Source organism: Gallus gallus, chromosome 18 (genome assembly GCF_016699485.2).
Source record: "Gallus gallus isolate bGalGal1 chromosome 18, bGalGal1.mat.broiler.GRCg7b, whole genome shotgun sequence".
NCBI classification, from domain to species: Eukaryota; Metazoa; Chordata; class Aves; order Galliformes; family Phasianidae; genus Gallus; species Gallus gallus.
The window spans coordinates 128,826-146,084 of NC_052549.1; the positions used below are offsets into that span (position 1 = coordinate 128,826).

The 17,259-nt window shown below is 56.0% G+C and overlaps 1 long non-coding RNA gene across 3 annotated transcripts; it reads right to left on the minus strand.

The window, feature by feature from the left end:
• Positions 1-8,537: 8,537 nt before the first annotated feature.
• Positions 8,538-10,825, minus strand: LOC121107153. 3 transcript variants are annotated; one of them, XR_006931726.1, is made up of 4 exons: positions 10,526-10,825; positions 10,345-10,447; positions 10,123-10,208; positions 8,538-9,217 (listed from the first exon to the last, which is right to left on the minus strand). It is a non-coding gene; the product is annotated as an uncharacterized LOC121107153 (long non-coding RNA). The 3 variants fall into 3 exon arrangements; XR_005840768.2 differs by lacking the exon at positions 10,123-10,208; XR_005840769.2 differs by having other exon boundaries at positions 10,345-10,825.
• Between the last annotated feature and the right edge of the window lie 6,434 nt (positions 10,826-17,259).

Consider the following 17,259-nt stretch of genomic DNA (forward strand, 5'->3'; position numbering starts at 1 on the left):
GCCCTTTCAGGACGCCGTGGTGCTCACGGAGGACCAGGGGCACCCAGCGCCCACCGACGGGTGCCCCCATCCCGCCACGGCTCCGCTCGGCTGCAGCACCGCAGCGCTGGACTCAGGGGGTGAGTTTGGGGGCTGCGGGGCGTGCGGCAGGCTGTCCGCACCGGGTGGCTGTGGGAAAGCTGGCATTGCCCCACTGGGGATGTCCTTGCTTTTCCAGCAGCCACAGCGAGCGCAGACATCCCGGAGGACGTGGCGGACATCCAGCATCTCCTGGCATGGCTCAACGACGGTGAGTTTGGGGGCAGCAGAGCTGGCGGGGGGTTGCTGGCACCCACCCACCCACCCACACTGGGTGTGGGAAAGAAAGCTGGCATTGCCCCACTGGGCATTTTCTGCCTTTTCCAGAAGTGACATCCAAGACAGGCATCCTGTACGACGACGCAGACATCGATGACCTGCTCACGTGGATCAACAACGGTGAGTCTCTCTCGGAGGGGCAGCAGAGCTGCTGGGGGGGTGTCTGCACGGAGTGGGCGTGGGAAAGCCGGCATTGCCATTGCCCCGCTGGGCATTTTCTGCCTTTTCCAGAAGAGACACCCAGCACCCACAGACTTGACAACGATGATGTGGAAATGGACCGTTTGCTCACCTGGATTGACGGTGAGACTGTGCTCCGCAGAGGTGACCCCCAGAGGTGGCTGCCTGCACCGAGTGGCTGTGGGAAGGCTGCCATCATCCTTCGGGGGGATGTTCTTGCTTTTTCAGAAGCGGCTCTGGAGGTCCCCCAGCACAAGCAGGACCTGCCCGGTGTCACAAGAGAGGGGACCAAAGCCACTGCAAACAGCTGCCAAACGCAAGAGCTGATGCAGCGCATCACTGCCACGGAGCCACTGAGCCCTGATGTCTCCAGCAGCCTCGACTCCTCTTCTTCCGGCACAGAGCACTCGGACTCCTCCGGGGCCAGCAGGGAGCTGAGCAACGAGACACATCCTGAATCAGGGCTCCTCAGCAACTCGCTCTGCTGGCAGCCAGCATCCCCTGAGCTGCCCGTGCCGACGCCCCTGGCTGCCCCTGCGCCTCCGTCGCCCCGCACTGCACATCTGATGGAAGAGGCGCGGCGGAGGCAGCCCCGGGTGGTTCTCACCCGCCTGGCACTGCCGACCCCCCTGGCTGCCCCCGCACCTCTGCTGCCCCGCACTGCACGTCTGATCCAAGAGGTGCAGCGGAGGCAGCCCCGGGTGGTTCTCACCCGCCTGGCACTGCCGACCCCCCTGGCTGCCCCCGCACCTCTGCTGCCCCACACTGCACGTCTGATGGAAGAGGCGCGGCGGAGGCAGCCCCGGGTGGTTCTCACCCGCCTGGCACTGCCACCCGGATGCATCTCCTGCCGGCTGGCAGACATGCACCACGAGGACAGCACCGAGCCAGCCAAGTGCCCAGCGCCCGCCTGCACCACCACTAACAGCAAGAGCACCGGGCACGAGCAGCACACTGGCAGCGGCCCAGCCACAAAGAGGAAGCTGCCGCGCTGCCACGATGGCCCAGGCCACAAACACCGGCGCTAGGCCAAGCTGGCTGTGTCAGCACGGTGGGCGGGCAGCAGGAGGACTGTGCCCTGATGGGGTGCCCATCACAGCCCAACAGCGGCTCGAGCGGGAGCGCACCAAGAAACCGGCCCACTTGCTGGAGCAGGAGACGTGGCCATAGCCGACCAAGACGGCTCCCTGGAGCCCTGGGCTCCTCGCTGGCCCCCACCATGCCCAGAGAGCAGCGGCAGTGTTCTGGGGGCACCAGCACCGGCCCCAGCCCTACCCCTCCAAAACTGGGCTGTCCACAAACGGCATCTTGGGCTGGGGCAATGCGGGACTCTGAAGCTGATGGACCGCCAACGGGTTGGACTGTCAAAGCTTTGGGCTGGGAAAAGAAGGCTGGGGGGTGGGAAGAGGGTGGGGAGGGGATGGTTGCGGGGTGGGGAATGGGTGGGGGGTGGGAATTTGGGGTGGGAACTCTTTGGGTGAGAACTTGGGGTGGGAATTCTTGGGGTGCTGGGATCTTTTTGGGGCTGGAAATGAAATGGCTGTACTGTGATATTGTTGGGGTGGGAATCCGGGGTGGGGGGAGGGAATTTGGGGTGGGAACTCTTGGGGTGGGAATTCATGGGGTGTTGGGATCTTCCTGAGGTTGGAAATGGCTGTACTGAGATATTGTTGGGGTGGGAATCCGGGGTGGGGGGTGGGAATTTGGTGTTGGAATTCTTAAGGCACTGGGATCTTTCTGAGGTTAGAAATGAAATGGCTGTACTGTGATATTGTTGGGGTGGGAATTTGGGGGTTGGGAAACTGCTGGGGTGAGAAATGGCTGCCGTGGGAGATGGTTGGCATCAAAAATTATTGGACACCGTAACTGCTGGCACTGAAGATGGGGGGAGGGGGAGGGAATTCTGTGGGGTGGCAATTCTGGGGGAGAAATTGTACTCTGATCACGTTACACTCCCAAGTTGTTGGAATTTGGAGGAAGGAACTGTTGGGGTGGGAATTTGGGGGGCTGGGAGGTTTTCTGCAGAGGGAGGGAACTATTGGTGGGAGGGAGCGGGGGGGAAGCGGGGAGGAGGGTGGGTGGTGAGCAATTGATTGCGGGGTGGGAGCTGGGGGGTGGGAAATTGATTAGAGGGTGGGAATTTTAGGGGGTGGGATCAGAAACAATTGTTAGGGTGGGAAATGGTTGGGAATATAATCATTTATTTGCTGTTTTGTACGTTAAATTATTAAACGTATGGCGTTCGCTTTCCTACACCTCTGCCTGCAGTCGTTTGTGCAGCACCAAAGCCCCCCCCCGTGCCCACCTCCGGGGATGCTGGGGTGGCTGCAGCGAGCCAACAGCTCCTCCACTCTGAACATCTCCATCTCCATCGCTGCTGTCAACGCCTCTGTTGCCTTGTGCTGTTCCTGGGGAAGGAGATGGTCACGCAGTGAGCAGTGGGTGTGTTGAGCTGGGGGCACTGGGCAGTACTGGAGGCACTGGGAAGCCCACTGCAGGGCACTGGGGGGCACTGAGTTTGCACAAGAAGACTCTAGACAATACTGGGAGGCAATGGGAGCTTAAGTGGGGAGCTAAGCAATCCATTTCTCCCGTGGCGGAGACTTTCTCCTTGGGGCTGACCCCCCCCACCCCCAGCATTGCTTGACTCTGCCCTGGGCGCTGTGGTCCACGCATTCCCACCCTGATGCTGTCTCTCAGTGACACATTTGTCACCCACAGACTCACCGTGGGTCCTGAGCTGGGCTGGGGGGTGTCCTGTGAAAGCAACCCCAGTGACAGCCCTGAGCCCTATACGGCACACAGCCCGGAAAACCACCTTTCATGCTGCCAAGATCAGCTTCAGCTCATCACCCTGGGACTCCAGCGGGGGGCTCTGTGGAAGCTTCCCCTGTTTCCAGCTGCTGCTACCCCGTCCTTGTTGACCATGCTTCATGCTCTGGCATACACCTGGAAAGGTGAACTCTGCCATGGCCTAGGAAGAGCTCTGCTCTTTCTTTCTTAGCAATGCCTCTGAACATCTTGAAAGCCAGGAGGAAGAGGCCATGACTGAAAGTCAGAGAGATTCTGGCAGCACAAGGGACCGTTTCACAAGAACAAGCTCCACACAGTCTACGGCAACACCATTTCTTAGCTGCTCTCCTCCCTGCCCCAGTGGCGGTCACACTTCATCATCTCCACTTGACAGGCTGGAGCAGCACCAAGTTGTACTGATGGGTTTCTGAAGGCCCTTTTAACCTCCAGAGGGAAGAAAACAGCCCGAACAAAAAGGGGGCAGCGGGGCTCTCCCTAGGACACCACTGGTCTCAGCAGAGTGCACAGGGACTTCAAACGCACAAAGCACCCACAAAAGCATCCCAACAGCCCCAACAAGGAAGCAAAACAAACCCAGGACGCTCTGCAGGGCTCCCAGCTCTTAGTAGCTCACACCTGCTCCGTGGACACAGCATGCACAGAAACCGCACCTCCCCTCTTCCCCATTTCTCCCCCTGCCATTTCTACAGCCATTTACACACACTGGGGAAAGGCAGCGTAAGGCTCGTGGAGAAGACTGGGTGGACATGACATTTCTCACTCCCCTGCTGCCAGAGCACTGCTCGCCTAGAGAACGACTATTTCTCAAACAAGCACCAACCAAGCACGGCAACAAACAACTGAAATGGCACTTGCCCAGCAAAACAACCAGCCTGCCCAAAGACCTCTCCTCAGAGACTTGCCCAGAAGGCCACAACCATTACTCCCACGTGGCAGGCTTACTCACAGAACAGCAGCCTTCTCGTCACCGTGCATCACCAGGACACAAGCAGCCTGCTGGGGCAAGGAAGGCAATCTCTCCTCAGCATCTCACCACACACGTTCCCTCCGCACTGCTTTCCTGCACAGATACAAGGACAAAAGCCTCACTTCATCCGAGCAACGACTGGCAGCAACTCCACAAAATCCTCCACGCCAAAGCAGCTCCTGCAGATGCACAACGGAGTCCTCCGCAAGGAACACGAGCTTATGCTGCAGCCTCTGGAGAAGCAAGCTGCCTTTGTGGTGCTTGCTCGGGAGGCCTCCTTTGCATCACCTCTCAGCCACAGCAGGAGAGCTTTTCTTCTCCATATCCATGCACCTCGGTACCTTTTCCCAAGTTCCAAAAAGCCAAGGAAGGCAAAGCAAAATCACCTGAAAAGCCGAGAAACAAAGAGGAACACCCTGAAGGAGGGAGAAAAGAGTTCCAAGAATGGGAAAGGGAAAAGTATCAATCACCACATCGGAACAAAACCAAGGTATTGCAACACAGGAGCAGCAATAAAGCAAGACTGACAAAAGAACGGCAAACAACAAGGAAAACAGAGCAAAGCAAAACAAAGACACGAAATACAAGAGTCCAGCACATGAACTCAAGACAGCATCATGGCAAAGCAAGGAAGCCAAACACAGGAAAACAGGCCCACTGCCCCGCCACAGGCATACACTGATCTAGATCACTCCGTGACAGCCAGCTAACACAAACGGGAAGGAAGTAGGAAAGCAGTCTTTTTGGACTTCACAGGCTTTCCGCCTCCTCAAATCTTGTTCTGCTCAGGAGCAAAAAGAGGGAAGCAATTCACCTGGATGACAAAGGGGTGCAGCCTGGTTCCACCCCTCCCTCACCTCATTTCAGGGCTGGCTGCCCCAAGGGAAGGATCACTGCTTCAAATTCTGCTCTTGTTGAGTAGGGTGTGAGCCCTCCTCCTCACAAAGGGGTAAGCAGTTCCATCTTCATTTACTGGACTGAGTCCCTTCCGCTCCCTGGGTAAGGGAAAACTGTGCCTGTGATAGCCTTGGTCTACAGTTGCCATTCTGGGTTAACCAGTGGTACACTTCCGTCGGAGGCCTGGGTCAAAGGAGGTCCCTAAGGGCCAGCTGGGTCTGGCCCCTCTGGCTTCAAGCAGCAGAAAGGCTTACAGTAGCAGCTGATAGCCGACGGGGGATACCACTCTGTGTAGAAATGGGGGTACTCAGAGCTGCGTGAACTCCTTGGACAGGCCAAACAGCGTGGAGGTCACTTCTACTGGTAGCTGTGCAATTCAGGAATGAAGTCTGTTGCTCAGCTCGGACGCCTGACAGCATTTTGTGTGCTCCAGCAGCTTTACTCTGAGCAATGTATTGCTGTCAGGCAGACTGGGGTTTCTTTACCACTACCTCAGCAGGAACAAGACTAGAAATACGGTCCGTAAGTGCACTGCAGTTGAACAGAAAATGGTCTGGTTTGGCTGTAAGAATAGTGTATTTGAGGGATTTTGGGTGGATGTGGGCTAACAGGACAACTTCTGTTGGTGACTGGTTTCTGGGAAGGAGAAAAATTACACTTGGTTTTAGGGAATCAGCCCGGGATTCAAGCGACTCTCACTGAGAAAAGGGAAAAGGGAAAGCTTCTGTGGGTAAGAACATTATTTGGCGAGCTGTTGTAAGAGCGATGGAAATCTCTCTTGTTGTAATAAGAGATGGAAAAAAGCAGGGGAGTTACCTCGTAGGAAAAAAGAGCTCAGGGAGCTTGAGACAGTGTCTCAGAAAAGGCGTGCTTTTGCTTAGCATTGCTCTGTGTCTGAGTTTTCCTTGCTATTTGTGCATGAAGCCCTCAGATGGGAAACCCAGCCTCCCCCTCCAAGTGAGGACATTGCCCTAGCAGCCCCTGGGGCTTGGCCTGAAAGGAAGGGAAAAAAAACCAACAACCAACCAAAGCAGTGCAATGCAAAGCAACAGAGAAAGAAGCATAAAAGAAAGAAAAGATGTTAAATAGCAAGAGGAAAAGCAAAGAAAAACCACACGACATGGAAAGAACAAAGACAAAGACAACTCTCGGGATGGAATCAAAGAATGCCCTCAGGCATCTGTCCCCTCCCCTGAACCTTCCTACGTCCCAAGAGTTTCTGCCCGGTGGGACCACGTGCAGGACAGCAGGCTTTGGCTTGATGGGCTGCAAGGCCAAAAAAGGGCGGCTCCAGGCCCCCCAGAGGATGTCACAGCTGACATCACCCACGCTCCTGGAACCTTTGTGCTGTTACAATCAGTTTCCATGACGATGACGGGCCCTCCACAAGGACAGCGGGCAGATGTTGACAGGCACCTCAGCTGGGAGATGCACTGCCCGCAGCCGCTCGCCGTGCCCTGGGGCTGAGAGCAGCCCTGGCAGAAGACAAGCTCGGCCTCATCCCCTGCTGGATTACGGTTAAGTGCTACTATTTAGTCTTACTACTAACTGCGGACCGTTACCCTTTGGCATCAGATGGTCGGGTTACTGCATTAGATAAGGCTTCACGTGGAAATGCTACCAAGTTCAGTCAGGGCAAAGGCTTAAGGAAAACCCCTAGGGATTGGCTTAAAGGTTACTGTTAGAGGCTAGCGTTTAGGATGAAGAGTTACCATAGTAGGTTAGGATGAAGGGCTTCCCTTCAGTGACAGGTCAACGGTTACCACATTGGATTAGAGCGAAGGATTCGCACTTCGGTTATGGTTAAGGGCTACCCTTTGGTTTTAGGACTGAGGGTGGCCCTTACTTGATGAGGGCTAACCCTATCCCTGTTGCATTTACAGAAAAGGCTTAAGGGCTACCCATTAGTGGGGTTAAACATTACCTGTGTGTATGGCAAACAGATTGTAAGGCAAATAGGTAAAGGAGCAGAGAGAGAATTGCCTTTCCAAAGGAGGAATGAAATACAAAGCTTACCCGTACCCTGGGCGCGCAGAACAGCTCCACTAAGGGTGACCTCCAGAGAGAGAGCCTTCCTCCTTGGGAGTCAGCCCTTACATGGGGTCTAGCAGGGCTGCAGCCAGGGTCCACCCCTTCCGGTCACTCAGGTGAAACTGCCATCACCTGTGCCCCTGCAGCTGACTCAGCACTCGCCTCAGGTGGTCAAACAGAGGGTCAGGCTGTGATTATACAGTTCCCATACACCTGTGTGGTTCAGACTTGTGGTTTATACATTTGGATTAGTGTTAGGAGCTACAATTTCTAGTACAAGAGAAAGGAAAAGAAACGCTACTGGGAAAAAAATACAGTGCAAAGAAGTGAACAGCAAAAAAAAAAAAAAGAGCACCAAACTGAAAAAAAGAACAAAGAAAAACCCCACGCACATCAAAGAAAGCCAATAACAATACATGAAACAACAACAAACACCAAATTCAAAAACAAGCAACCAACGCTAACAGAACAGAATACACTCTCACGGAAAAGCAAAGATGACAACAGAGTCTGGGAGAGGCAAAAACTCAGCATCTATGCCTGGGAAGATGACACAGAACAATCTACATACACCAATGCCGAGAAAATGGGGCAATAGGCCCGCATGGATCCAGCCAGCTGGAGAAAAAGCCACAAGAGCACCACAAGGGAAGAGGCAAGGAGGCCCAGGAGGCGTGGACCCACCTGGGAAACTCCAAGGAGCTGCAAATGCATCAAGCACGGCAGGAAAGCCCAGAGAGGAGGCTGCAGTTCAAGAAGCCAGAAAGGAACAGACAGAACAGAACAATCAAGGGAGAGAGCACATCAGGTGAGTGAAGGCAAAGGAAGAGCAAGGCCGGGGCAAGGGGACAAGGAAGGCAAAGCCAGGTAAGGCAACCAAGAATGAAGAGCAAGGGAGAAACTCCAAGCAAAGCCAAGAACCATCCTCTGAAAAGGCAAGGAATGCTCTCCTCTGGGAGGAAGAAGCTAATGCAAAGAAAAGGAACAGCTAAGACAAAGAGCCAACAAAACAGACACAAAGACAATGGAAAGCAAAGCAAAAGGCGCACTACTGAAAAGCAATAGGGGAAAAACAACCAAGCAAGGAAAACAAAGCAAACAAAACAAGGTCACCATACTGTATTCCATTCATTTGCTTTACTCGTGTATATCGTGTCAAAGCAAAGAAACCAAACACAGTACAAAGAGAAAAGCACTCACCAATGCTTTGCACTGAAGAGAAGGAATAAATGAAAATTCACAAGCAATGCAAGGCAAAGATACAAAAGAAAAACCAAGGAGCAAAGCAAAGCCATTCCAGAAACAATAACCAAAATAGGAATTACTAAAAAGCCAAGGAAAGCAAAGCAATATCACCCGAAAAGATGAGAAACAGAAAGGAATACCCTTAGAAAGCCGAAATCCAGCCATCAGAGGACTGTGTCAACTCCATGGATTCCAGTGACACCAAGGTATCTGCAACATCAAATTTCAGCCAGGCATCCCGGGCCCTTGGTGGCCTATGACAGCAGCGCTCCTACAGAGTTCATTCTCTTACACCCTGATACCAAAGACATGCTACCTGTGAGTGGCTAACACAGTATCTGGCTGCCACAGGACTTGCGAGGAGTGACACCAAGTTTTCTCTCTCTAGTCAGCACACAGAAGTTACTTTGGCTGCCTTTGCAGGAGAAGAGAGCAATCTCTTGCCATGCAGGGAGGGAGGACGTGGTGTACTTCTAGCATCAAGTTACATGTGGTCAAGTCAGGTGATGACATACCTGCTCCCAGCCTGAATCGTCACCCTTCCTGAACGCTGTCACTGAAAGCTTGCTGCTATTGTGTTAGCTGATTCTTGCGAGCATTCCCTCCTGATGAGCTTCACATACATCAGGGCTTGGACAAGTCTTAGTGACGAGGGCATCAAAATTGCCATCTGGCCGCAGTGATCATCTGGACACTAGCTTTTCATTACACGTGAAACAATCTTTCCTGCAAGATATGAAGAAGGAGAGAAAACAATGCTCAGTCTCAACTGTCGGGAGGCACTCCTCTGCCTGAAAAATAGATAACCTCATTGCACATACTGCCAAAAGACAGCTAGACACTGTACCGTTCTGTACACTTGCACTGCGTTTGCAAGGATCTGACCAAGGAAAAAATGGTTTCTTCTGCAGCTAGCTAAAACAGGGGCTTCTTTGAGAGAGCAACAGCATGCACACACTGCCTGCAAGCCCCCTGGCATCCTTCTGCTGTGCTTATGGAGCACCTGGAGCAAGCAGGCACTGACTGCATAGCTCGTGGGGGCTAACACTGCTCAGATAACAACCGAGGGCGTGAAGAAATGTGGCAGGAGAAGCAGTGCATTCCTAACGCAGCAACAAAGACTGGAGCACTGCTCAGACAGGTAGCAGAGCTCCTTCATTAGCGGTCACTGTTAACCCCATCCAGTCAGTGCTGAGCAAAATGAGGACTCTGCAAACTGCAGGTAATATTTCCTGCTGGCTCAGCTATAGTCATTTATGCAGCTTTTAGGGCGGTTTGGTGTTTTTTTCTTTCTTTTTCTGTTCCTTGCTTTTGGTGAGATGCTAATAATTCGTGCAAACTCCCCCCATACACAACCAATCGCCATCAGATGATGAGACAAAAGGCTGAGATAAGCCCCACTTCTAGCTATACACTGTTAAAACGTGAAAATAAATCTGTTCAGAGATTTTGCGATGCATATGCATGCAACAAGAAAAGCAGAGGCAGGGAAAAGAAGAGCTGGCTTGCATGGCAGCAGGTGAACAATGAACAAGGGAAAAACACTTGGCTGTAACATTCACACCCGTCTCTCATCCCACCTAAGACCCAGAACACAACAACTTCAAAGTAATACTCTAACTGATCCGTACTGTATTGAGCCTCTAGACTGTCTCTGCTTCTCTGCTTCTGTAATTTAAGCTTCTTTTGTCTTGCTGTTCAGCAGGCAAACCTCACCCTAAGAAGACAAGACGCAAACTATGGGTGGAGTATGTATGTAGCCAAATTAGTAAAAATGCCTTTGATATGAGACAACAAACAGATGTGAGACGATGCTGTCTGAAATGGACCCATACTGACTTGAATATACGTACCAAAACACTAGAAATCACGTTGTTACCATATTGGAGTCTTTCCTGTTCCATCACTTAAGCCGTGTAGAAAGCTGATTCAAAGATCTGGAAGAGAAACACTCACCTATGGAGAGCAGGAGACAAATCCAGCCTAGTTCAGCTGCAGCTGAAAGCTGTCATCAGCCAAAGCCTCAGCACTTACCAGAATGCAAACAAAGCTATTCTTCATGCGTTCCTTTTTTAAGTTGAACACAATGCCTGCCATTAAAAAAAGAATAACAATAAAAATAATCCTACCTGGCTTTTCTTGGAATCCAAAAACAGGAGAAAAATCACAGAAACGTGGTGGAATGACTCACACAGCTGGAGTGCTGTGATGGATGGCTAGCGACTTTTCAAAAGAGAGAGGCAAGGCAGGAAAGGCAGTGGTGCAGCCCTCTACGTTAAGAAAGAATGGGAATGTCTGGAAATGAACGATGGCCATGATAGGGTTGAGAGCTTCTAGGTCAGAATAAAAGCAAAGGCCAGTAAGACTGACGTTAGCGTGGGAGTGTGCTACAGGCCACCCAACCAGGATGAAGTGGTGGGCAAGACACTTTAGAGACAGCCGCATGAGGTCTCAAGCTCAGAAGGGGCCAGAAGATGATCCTGGTAGCTACAGACCTACGGTGTCTAACCTCGGTGCCAGGGTAGGTTATGGGATGGATAACGTTGCGATTCATTACAGGTCAACCAGGGGATCAGGCCCGGTCACAATGAGTTGACGAATGGGAGATCCTGTTTGACACAAGAACTCGCCCCACGCCACCATGGCCAGAGGAGACTCCAGCAGCAGCAGCAGCAGGAGCAGATCCCGTGGAGGGAGGAAGCAGGGGCAGCTGGGCCTGCTGTGCACATACACAGATAGACATGTAGATACCTTGTCACTGCTCTTCTGCCTCCACTTTTCTGGGGGACTGGGAGTTTTGTCTTCACACAGGAACTTCGCCACAGCAGCATTTTCCAGTCCGTGGCACCTTGATCCCAGGATGTGCTCCGCACCGTGCTTCTAGGGCATCAACATCTGCTGGTGCACAAAGGCCCCTGAAAGGAAAAGCACCCTTGCACGTTTGCACTGCTCCCACACTCCCCAGAACTGTCTCTCAAATCTCACATAACACAGACTCTCTCAGACTCTTGGCTGCAGCCCAATAGCACAGCATCCCCTCTCTCACCCCCTCTCATGAGCCAAGAGGCCATAGTTTGTGTCCCTTTTTAAGCTTTACAGACACAATCAGGCAAGAACTTCGGTTTGCCCATCCTGCAGCCAGGAATGCTCCAACCTGAGGGGGGAGTGGCCGTGAGAGCAATGTCTCTGTGCAAGTGCAGCTCGTTCCTCCCCTCTGACAGGGGCAGAAGGAGGGAGGCAACAGACAAAAGCAGAAAGCGTCTGCATATCCCTAGTGGCTCTAATTTCCTGCCTCACGCTGGGAAACGAGCTGAGTCGCTGGGCCTCTCCGTTAGGCTTAGCTCTGCAGCTCGGACATCATCTTTACACTCAGCTGTTCCTGGGCATAATGCTCCACACAATGACCCTGCAGAGCCCAAAGGCCTGCCTGCCTGCTGTCACTCACCTGGAGGTTGCAGGGTGCTGTGCCTCTTGGCTGGACCTGCTGCTGCTAGCTGTCACTTGCAAGACACTGAGAGGCCACCTGCTTGGAACTGCAGGCAACAAACACAAACGAGAAAAAAGGAAGGAAGAAAGGATTCTTTCATGTCACAGGCTTTCACAGGCTTCATTAAAACACATTCTGCTGTGGAGCACAGCTGCAAGCATTTCACCTGGGCAAAAAACGGGTGGAGCCTGGCTCCAGCCCTCCCCACCCTCGTTTAAGGGCTGCCTGTCTAAGGGGAAGAATCTCTACTGGGAGATCTGCTCTGTGCTCATACTTTCTGAGTCCTGTTCTTCAGAAAGGGCTCTTTGTTTACTAGCTTGAGTCCTTCCCCACTCATAGGAAAATTAAAACACAAGAAAGCCGCTGGATCAGCTACTGCCTTTCACTACAGTTACCATTTCAGGTTATGGATCAAGGTTGAACTGTACAGAGGGAGTGCAGCCACAAGGCTCTGGCTGTGCCTAAGCCTCCCACGTGCCCGGGCCCCAAAGCAGCCCCAACTGTGCCTGGTCCTCCTCCATCCTGGGCCCCAAAGTAGCCCCAACTGTGCCTGGTCCTCCTCCATCCTGGGACCACAGGCAGCCCCAACTGTGCCAGGTCCTCCTCCATCCTAGGCCCCAAGGCACAGGCTGTGCCTGGGCTCCCTTTCGTCTGGGCCCAGACAAGGCCTCAACTGTGCCTGCTCCAGCCCGGGCCCCAAATCTGCCCCATCTGTGCCAGGCCCCACTCCAGCCCAGGCCCAAAAGCAGCCCCAACTGTGCCTGCTCCTCCTCCATCCTGGGCCCCAAAGCAGCCCCAACTGTGCCTGGCCCCCCTCCATCCTGGGCCCCAAAGCAGCCCCAACTGTGCCTGGTCCTCCTCCATCCTAGGCCCCAAAGCCTGGGCTGTGCCGGGGCTCCCTCTGGTCTGGGCCCAGAGGAGGCCTCAACTGTGCTAGGCCCCGCTCCAGCTCGGGCCCCCCCAGTGCAGCCCCAACTGCACTGGTCCTCCTCCATCCTGGGCCCCAACACAGCCCCAACTGAGCCTGCTTCTCCTCCATCCTGGGCCCCCCCAGTGCAGCCCCAACTGCACCTGGTCCTCCTCCATCCTGGGTCCCGAGGCTCTACCTGTGCCTGGGCCTCCTTCCTTCTGGGCCCACACGAGGCCTCAACTGTGCCAGGCCCCCTCCAGCCTGGGCCCCGAGGCCACCACTGTGCTGGACCACCCTCCGGCACAGGCCCTGCCCCAAGCCCTGCCCCCTGTGGACAGCTCTGCTCTTTGCCTGCTTGGTTTTTGTTCTCTCTTCACTCTGCCAGGTTAACTGGATGAGTTTCAATGGGACCGAGTGTCGGGTCCTGCATTTTGGTCACAACAAGCCCAGGCGTCCCCCCAGTCCTCCTTGGGGAGGAGTGGCTGGAAAGCTGCCTGATCCCTGAAAGGGACCTTGGTGTGCTGACGGACAGGTGGCTGAAGATGAGCCAGCAGTGTGCCCAGGTGGCCAAGAAGGCCAATGGCATAACCACAATTCCTGGCTCAGGAATGGTGTGGTGAGCAGGACTAGGGAAGTCATCCTGCCCCTGGACTCGGCACTGGCGAGGCCTCACCTCGAGTCCAGTGTTCAGTTTTGGGCACCTCAGCACAGAAGGGCCGTTGAGGTGCTGAAGCAGGTTGAAAGAAGGGCAACAAGGCTGGGGAAGGCCTTGGCCAATATGCCCTCTGAGGAGTGACTGAAGGAACTGGGGCTGTTTAGTGTGGGGAAAAGGAGGCTGAGGGGAGACCTGATGGGCTGGCTCCCTATTCCACCCAGGGAGCTGGTTCAGTCACCATCCCTGAATGTGTTGAAAACCAGGTGGTGCTCGGGGACATGATTGAGCAGGGGCTCGTTAGAGTTAGGCTGGTATGGTTAGGTTGTGCTTAGACTTGAGGGTCTTTAAGGTCTTTGTGGCGACAAAAACTGCAACCATCTCAAGCCTGGGGGAAAGGGGCTGACCCCAACGGTCACGCAACCCCCCTGGGGGGAGGGGCTCCCCTAACTGCCACTCTCCAGCTGTCATGGCAGGTAAGGCAGCAGGCTTCCCCTGCTCCCATGCTTCAGCTGGCCCCAGCGCTCCAGATCCCACCCCTGTGCCCCAGATCCCACCCCTGTAACCCCGATATCACCCCTGTAACCCAGAGCTCACCCCAGTGTCCCAGATCCCACCCCAGCGTCCCAGATCTCACTCCAGCGCCCCAGATCCCAGCCCTGTAAGCCCGATCTCAGCCCTGTGCCCCAGATCGCACCCCAGCGCCCCAGAGCTCACCCCAGAGCCCACCCCAGAGCCTACTTTGGCCTTTCCCCACAGAGAGAATCCCTCGAGGAGCGCTGACGGTGCCTCTGACGCCCGACGCCATTTTCTCTGAAGCGACTGTGCCGCCACCGGACCCCGCCTGGATGCAGCCCACCATCCGCGGACCGATGCCGGTACCACCCCAAGCCCTCCCTGTCCCCACTGCCACCTACCTGGCGCCTCAGGCCTCTGTCTGGCCTGGGGTACCAGGTGTCTGGGGACAGGCAGCGCGGCTCCCCCCTGGGGGGCTGCCCCCAACTGGGGCTCCACTGCCACCTGGGGGCCTGCCCCCAACTGGGGGGCTGCACTTACCGGTGCTGCAGCTGCTACCTGGGGGGCTGCACCCAGCTATGGCTCCCCCCACTGCCCCCGCTCACTGCTGGGGACATCCCCTGCTGGCAGGGACGCTGCCGCCCCAGCAGCCGATGGGGCTGTGGCCTGGGGCCGTGTTCCACGGGGAGCCCCCGCAGCCCGCAGGCACCTGCCTGCCGCAGGCCCCCGGCCGCCCCGGCCCCCCGCCAGTTCTTTTGCAGGTACCACCACTGCAGGAGCAGGTGCTCCCCGTGCCCTGCACCCTGCCCGCCACCTGGGAGTCGCCGATGGAGCCCTTTCAGGACGCCGTGGTGCTCACGGAGGACCAGGGGCACCCAGCGCCCACCGACGGGTGCCCCCATCCCGCCACGGCTCCGCTCGGCTGCAGCACCGCAGCGCTGGACTCAGGGGGTGAGTTTGGGGGCTGCGGGGCGTGCGGCAGGCTGTCCGCACCGGGTGGCTGTGGGAAAGCTGGCATTGCCCCACTGGGGATGTCCTTGCTTTTCCAGCAGCCACAGCGAGCGCAGACATCCCGGAGGACGTGGCGGACATCCAGCATCTCCTGGCATGGCTCAACGACGGTGAGTTTGGGGGCAGCAGAGCTGGCGGGGGGTTGCTGGCACCCACCCACCCACCCACCCACACTGGGTGTGGGAAAGAAAGCTGGCATTGCCCCACTGGGCATTTTCTGCCTTTTCCAGAAGTGACATCCAAGACAGGCATCCTGTACGACGACGCAGACATCGATGACCTGCTCACGTGGATCAACAACGGTGAGTCTCTCTCGGAGGGGCAGCAGAGCTGCTGGGGGGGTGTCTGCACGGAGTGGGCGTGGGAAAGCCGGCATTGCCATTGCCCCGCTGGGCATTTTCTGCCTTTTCCAGAAGAGACACCCAGCACCCACAGACTTGACAACGATGATGTGGAAATGGACCGTTTGCTCACCTGGATTGACGGTGAGACTGTGCTCCGCAGAGGTGACCCCCAGAGGTGGCTGCCTGCACCGAGTGGCTGTGGGAAGGCTGCCATCATCCTTCGGGGGGATGTTCTTGCTTTTTCAGAAGCGGCTCTGGAGGTCCCCCAGCACAAGCAGGACCTGCCCGGTGTCACAAGAGAGGGGACCAAAGCCACTGCAAACAGCTGCCAAACGCAAGAGCTGATGCAGCGCATCACTGCCACGGAGCCACTGAGCCCTGATGTCTCCAGCAGCCTCGACTCCTCTTCTTCCGGCACAGAGCACTCGGACTCCTCCGGGGCCAGCAGGGAGCTGAGCAACGAGACACATCCTGAATCAGGGCTCCTCAGCAACTCGCTCTGCTGGCAGCCAGCATCCCCTGAGCTGCCCGTGCCGACGCCCCTGGCTGCCCCTGCGCCTCCGTCGCCCCGCACTGCACATCTGATGGAAGAGGCGCGGCGGAGGCAGCCCCGGGTGGTTCTCACCCGCCTGGCACTGCCGACCCCCCTGGCTGCCCCCGCACCTCTGCTGCCCCGCACTGCACGTCTGATCCAAGAGGTGCAGCGGAGGCAGCCCCGGGTGGTTCTCACCCGCCTGGCACTGCCGACCCCCCTGGCTGCCCCCGCACCTCTGCTGCCCCACACTGCACGTCTGATGGAAGAGGCGCGGCGGAGGCAGCCCCGGGTGGTTCTCACCCGCCTGGCACTGCCACCCGGATGCATCTCCTGCCGGCTGGCAGACATGCACCACGAGGACAGCACCGAGCCAGCCAAGTGCCCAGCGCCCGCCTGCACCACCACTAACAGCAAGAGCACCGGGCACGAGCAGCACACTGGCAGCGGCCCAGCCACAAAGAGGAAGCTGCCGCGCTGCCACGATGGCCCAGGCCACAAACACCGGCGCTAGGCCAAGCTGGCTGTGTCAGCACGGTGGGCGGGCAGCAGGAGGACTGTGCCCTGATGGGGTGCCCATCACAGCCCAACAGCGGCTCGAGCGGGAGCGCACCAAGAAACCGGCCCACTTGCTGGAGCAGGAGACGTGGCCATAGCCGACCAAGACGGCTCCCTGGAGCCCTGGGCTCCTCGCTGGCCCCCACCATGCCCAGAGAGCAGCGGCAGTGTTCTGGGGGCACCAGCACCGGCCCCAGCCCTACCCCTCCAAAACTGGGCTGTCCACAAACGGCATCTTGGGCTGGGGCAATGCGGGACTCTGAAGCTGATGGACCGCCAACGGGTTGGACTGTCAAAGCTTTGGGCTGGGAAAAGAAGGCTGGGGGGTGGGAAGAGGGTGGGGAGGGGATGGTTGCGGGGTGGGGAATGGGTGGGGGGTGGGAATTTGGGGTGGGAACTCTTTGGGTGAGAACTTGGGGTGGGAATTCTTGGGGTGCTGGGATCTTTTTGGGGCTGGAAATGAAATGGCTGTACTGTGATATTGTTGGGGTGGGAATCCGGGGTGGGGGGAGGGAATTTGGGGTGGGAACTCTTGGGGTGGGAATTCATGGGGTGTTGGGATCTTCCTGAGGTTGGAAATGGCTGTACTGAGATATTGTTGGGGTGGGAATCCGGGGTGGGGGGTGGGAATTTGGTGTTGGAATTCTTAAGGCACTGGGATCTTTCTGAGGTTAGAAATGAAATGGCTGTACTGTGATATTGTTGGGGTGGGAATTTGGGGGTTGGGAAACTGCTGGGGTGAGAAATGGCTGCCGTGG